This window comes from Folsomia candida, unplaced genomic scaffold (assembly GCF_002217175.1).
Source record: "Folsomia candida strain VU population unplaced genomic scaffold, ASM221717v1 Fcan01_Sc011, whole genome shotgun sequence".
NCBI lineage: Eukaryota > Metazoa > Arthropoda > Collembola > Entomobryomorpha > Isotomidae > Folsomia > Folsomia candida.
In genome coordinates, this window is record NW_019091203.1 from 4,769,880 (window position 1) to 4,775,817 (window position 5,938).

Here is a 5,938-nt window from a genome sequence, read left to right on the forward strand (position 1 = left end):
TTTCTCGTCGGGCAACAAAAGCTGAAAATGTAGCCCTTCATAAGGAGAAAATTCTGGCATCAGGTTGTCAGACTGAAAATGGCTGGGACCATGACTTTTTTAAGGATTTATGTGTATGCAAAAAAACCTCCAATTTTCGAATTTTGAAACTCTTGATGCATCAAAATGTTCGTATTCCAGGGGGAAGTCAAATTGCAAATGCAACTTGGGGTCTTATTCTTTTTGTGCCGAGTGTACATTGACTTTCTCATTTTTCACGATTTCCTTTAACAATTTTTGAAGGGGGGGTGGTTGCATATAATTCGAAAAGACCTATGGTATATTGATGTTTCTACCCGAAAATAAATTTTGGATTTTTTCTGGGAAATTCGGTGAAATCGACGCGAAAAGAGCTTGTACTTTTGGCTCATTTTGTACCAACGTTGTAATGCAACACGTTTTGAAAAGATTCTGTACCCCAACATCAGTCATTGGCATCACCCTAAATCTCCAAAATCCCAAAAAAATCCATTAAATTTTATCGTTAAGAGGTTGGTGCGGGGATTACAGCCAGATTGTTTGATTTTTTTGTTTAATTTCTATCAGTGCAAGTTTTTTTAATGGTGATTTATGTGAAAATGAAAAATGGTGAATTTATTGGCTTAAACATTTGCATTACCATGTATGTATTTGATACATACATACCTAGTAAATACATACCTAGTCGTAACAATGACATTGGGGCGATGCAAAAATTGCAGCAATTTGCACTTTGTTCGATTATTAGGTCTTGGGAAATAAATATTTAGCGATAGAAAAGCGAATAAATCATGTTGGACTGAACTGAATACGTGGTACAAGATTATTGTATAAGACTTTTACCAATCACCCTATAAATTTATTAGAAATATGAGTTCATGATTTAGAAAAACATTGACCTATTTACCTATTTAGTTAGTCCGGTTGATCTCTAATGGCTGGTTAGGTTAAGTTCATTTATCAAACGATCCACACAAAGAGGCGCATTTTTTTCTGGCCGATTTAATTGAATTCAAGAATAAAATAAAATTGAATGCAAGAAAAAAATCTGTACTCAAACATCAATCATCACCCGAGATCTTCAGAATCCATAAAAATCATTATACCATGTCGCGAAGTTGGTTCGGAGGTCACAGCCTGAGAGCCAGATATTACGGTATTCTGATAATAATTTGCCAAATTTAGAAAATACATGTGCATCAGGCTGAATCCAAGTTTTGGTTGAAAGTGAAACTTAACATTTATATTATTTTAGGTAAAAATTTTATAAATTATTTAAATACATTTACCAGAATATATCAAGTGTAAGAAATTGCTATTTCTTTCGGATGGTTCCAAATTAAATTTCATATTAGGAATTTAGATATACGAGTGATGTTGTTAGGAACCCGTCGTATTCCTGCGAAGAAGTCTAGTTGGATGAGTGCAAAGTCGCCGACCGTGTTCCAGGGGGCATCAGATTGATGGATAGGGACGACCGCCCGAGTCATAATTGATTTTTTACTGATATCGCATATCTGATGTGCTGTGCCATGAAATTGTGCCTCTTATTTTTTTGTACGTATTTTTTTGTATTATGTTTACATGATTGTCCAAAATTGGGATAGTATTTTGGTTAAATTTATAATGTATTTAAATCAAACCTTTTTCTTCCCGAAGCTCTAACACCAAAGGTTGTTGTTGTAGTTGTACCTATGTTTTGCCATGTGCACTGAGAGAATTTATATCGAATTGCCTTGTAGGTGGAGGTGCTACGCGTGGATAAAGAAGTAGATTGGTTTTATTATAAAAATTTTATTTATTTCACATGAATCAAAAATATTATTAACCTTATGTTCCTACCTTTAAGTTTTGTCTGGCCACAATTGGTTTCAGTAGTGCAGCCAAAAATGTTCAGAGGATAGAGATATTCTAAAGTGTACAGGGAAATCTCTAAGTAACAATGTATGTGTATAACAAAATGTGCCGCTGCTTAAACCATCTATCTATGAGGTTGAACATGTTTCTATACACTTTTGAGCACGTATTATCTGACAATGCGATGGTGTGAAGTGTAACCCTCCGATTTGGTTGAAATTTTGAAATTATGTGGTCCATGTCAATACAACCAACGTTTCTGCAGGCAGTTTATGCGATGGTCAGAATTTGGCAAAATATTTGAGGTCAAAGTTGAAAAACGTGCGATTTTTAGCACGGGAAGAGAATGGAAGTTGAGTTTGCTTCCTCCGCCTGGTAAAAATCGTCCGTTTTTTAACTTTGACCACAAATATTTACCATCGCACAAACTGCCTGAAGAAACGTTGGTTGTATTGACATGGACCACATAATTTCAAAATTTCAACCAAATCGGAGGGTTACACTTCACACCATCGCATTGTGAGTCTCCATGTAAATTGGATGTGTATATGTATGTACATCCAATACGACTAAAAGTACGACTTAAAGCTTAATTAAAATCGATTCTGCTTCCGCCGTGCTGATTTCGAGTTCTAACCTTTGGTACAACACGTGCCCCTATGAAAAGTTATATCATTTCGGTTAATTTGATCGACACTTTTGAATTTGATTTCTTTTGAGTTCATCACTGATTCCCTTGCAAATAATTATGTATGTACCTTGCAATCGCTATTCCTTGTAGTCACTTTTCAAATGAATCTGATAATAATATAAAAATTATACTTTTGAACAGGGTAAAGAATAATCCTGGATCTTTATGTCCTACAGTTCTATTACACGTTTTAATTGATATGGGGATAGAAATAATGAAATTAGCATTTAGACATGAAATGATGTATTGTATCTGTCACTAAACAGTCATTGGTGAGATTAACCTTCCAAAAATATTTAATAATTAATTTGGCCTGTATTCAAATTAAATTACCCTCAGAAGTAGACCTACAAACACCCCAAATTTGATTTATAAGCGTCATTCACTTTAGCCATAGTTATTATTGTTTTGCCAAGGTTACTTTTTAATTTTCCTTGATATCTTTAAACACTATTTTGTGGCATTCATGTGGAGCTTGAGTATTATATTTTCAGTGAAGAAATACAATTATTTCATTACATGAGTCATTTTGATGATATACTTATATAGTATTCGGGTAGTAGGGCGTGATCCGTCGCAATAAACTGTGATCCAGTTTCTACTCAGATCCGACGCCTGCCTCAGTGCTACATACATAGGATTGTAGTTAAAAATTTGGCGACAGTCTTATATGAGATGGGGTTCACAGCAAGGCTGTATGTGACATTATCAATTTTGTGATACTTTCATCTCCGAAAGGCGACTCGTTTTTCTTACGTATGTAATGCTATGAAATGCTATTCCTAATTTTTTATTTTTCATCATAATCAAATCATGGTTCTCGTGAAATATGCTTTACAAACTTGCAAATCTATATAATATAATAATCTTTATTGCATATATAGCCAATAGCTCTTGCAAGTCACAATCATCATTTCAAGTATAGGTACATTTTAGTCAAATTTTAGTTTAGAATAATTGTGATAGTAGTCAGGGGAGTAGAGGGAAAACCAGACTATGGTGGTCAGTTTGGAAAACCTCTACCTGAACTGGGAAGGTTACCCAGTTCACCATTCGGCCCTGACTACCTGTAAACCCAGGTTCGGCCAGTGAATGACAGAGATTATAGGCGATTTACATATCGGAAAAATGGTGGCATCCAAATGAGTAGGCGCCGTGCCGGTAGGGATACGACGGGTATTAGGCTGGAGTGGAGCATCCATGGACCACAAACTAACCAATGACCCATTTCAGGGTTCGGCCTAAGTGACCCCATAAAGGGGCCATGACCCCATAAAGGGGCCATGACCCCACAAACTAACCCCTCCCATCGCAGCACATGACAAAGTCATGGGAACCCCGTAGACCTAGCCCAGCCGCCCCCACCAACACCGCGCACACTCACTTTTCCGCCGACCACCCCCACATGTTCACCACCCCAATTTATCAAACAAAGGTCTCACCTGGGGGAGTCCTCCATGGCGTTGATCCTCCCGTGCACAGAGTCCGACGAGATCCATCTTCGCCTGATGGTTCAGCTTGTCGTTGCTGGGACGGGTGTGGCAGGGGGTGTCACTAGGCACGCAGGTGGGGGGTGTGAGTGGACGAGGCTCACGTGGTGTAGAGGCCTTAGCACACACTTCACTTGCCCTGGCACACCCGCGACCCAGATGGAAGAGAGAGAATCCAGATGCAGAGGGAGAGAGAGATACGTGATGCACGGAAGGAAGCCAAGAGAGAACTTGCAAATCTAAGGTTCACAATGCAAGTGTACCCATCAATAATTAAGTTAGATAACCATGCACGTCCCTAGTAATAATAGTTGGAAAAGGTGATCTTTTACAATATTTATATTTGTAATTAATATTTACAATTAAGCCGGGAGTTAAGTAATTGTATTAAATTTTGTGGGTGGGTGGCGTTGGAATGGAATGCGGTTGCTACAGAGGGTAGGGCAAGAAGAAGGAGCCACTCTAATTTTTGGGGTGGCGTGTGATGCACAGTCGCGGCATTTTCAAAATTTGCATATGTCATACCCAGATAGTTAACGAAAATTTAGCACTATTCAGATTTTCCCTACGGTTAAAAATGCCCCTACAGCACCCCCCAGAGTGCGAGGCACGCATAAAAGTGTTTTCCAAAGACATATTGTGCCAGAGAGCGATAGTTAGAAGACTTGCTGCAAATGGATTTATTGTCGGTCGAAAGTACGTTTAGAATGTACTTAAAAACGTTGGAATCAAGCGGAGGGAAAAAGCGGTTAGAGCTCCACCCCCACGGAAAGGATACCCAAGATCCGCCTGAACCAAAAAATTGATCCGGAAAATCAATTTTTTCGCCAAAACGGTAAATCCAGCAACTAAAAGTTGCATGGCGAAAATGTTAACCGTTAGTAGGAGAACATTTCTAGAGTCATTCACAATGACCTACTACGAGTGACTCGTAGGAAATCCCGAGATCATGCTCTCAACCCAACTTATTTTTCACAAAATAGCAGCCTACACGAAGGATTTTTAAAAAAGTTTGGGTATAAGGGGCCGTTCATAAATTATGTAACGCAAAAATCGAGATTTTTCAGACCCCTCCCCCCCCTCGGTCACACTAGTGTAACGCAAGACCGCTACAGGTTCAGGCAAAGTGGCTCCTTCTTCTTGCCCAACCCTCTGTACTAGTCTTTCATGTGTTCACCTATATTGGTATGAATATTATGCCTTAAATGCCTTAAAGTCATTAATCAACAAACCTTTCATATTCTTGCATTTAAAATTTGCAAATCTTACATCAATATCAAACCATAGAAAGGTAATATTGAAATTACAGAAAATTATACTGGGTAATGTATAAATACTGCAAAAAGATAGCAAAACGCAACCATCAATATTTTCCTGATAAATTGAAAAGATGGATTTATTTAGTTTAAAAAATTCAAATACATTAACATCATTAGACCGGAAGGTTCTAACGAAAATCCCATAGGAGTCCCTTGCACCTAGCCCAGCATAGGTTTTCAACCAGTTGGCAGCCAAATTGCTTGACTTTATTTGTTAATTTTCGTCGGTGTATCTCCGACGAATATCGAAATTTTGGAAATAGTTATTTTATTAGTTAAAAAAAATTGCAGCTAATTTAACAGCAGCCTTAAGCTTTTTCATTTTTGCATATTTTCTTGTACTTTGCCAAGTTAATATATTTTTGAACTAGTTTAAAATGAAAGGGTTATACACACATTTGAAAAATCCAACCAAAAAGTCTTATATATAACATAATATTTAATGTACTTTTTAAACATTTTGCTATTTGCTTGTGGGCCCCCAAAACATAGTTGCGCCAGGCCACGTGGTCAATACTTTCTATTTCAGAAAAGTTCCACAAGCCTGATGTTAATGAAGTTAA

At 37.6% G+C, this 5,938-nt stretch overlaps 1 long non-coding RNA gene across 1 annotated transcript; it reads right to left on the reverse strand.

The window, feature by feature from the left end:
* Positions 1-1,321: 1,321 nt before the first annotated feature.
* LOC118437031 lies at positions 1,322-2,033 on the reverse strand. Its single transcript, XR_004835851.1, has 3 exons — positions 1,861-2,033; positions 1,662-1,769; positions 1,322-1,543 (listed from the first exon to the last, which is right to left on the reverse strand). It is a non-coding gene; the product is annotated as an uncharacterized LOC118437031 (long non-coding RNA).
* Between the last annotated feature and the right edge of the window lie 3,905 nt (positions 2,034-5,938).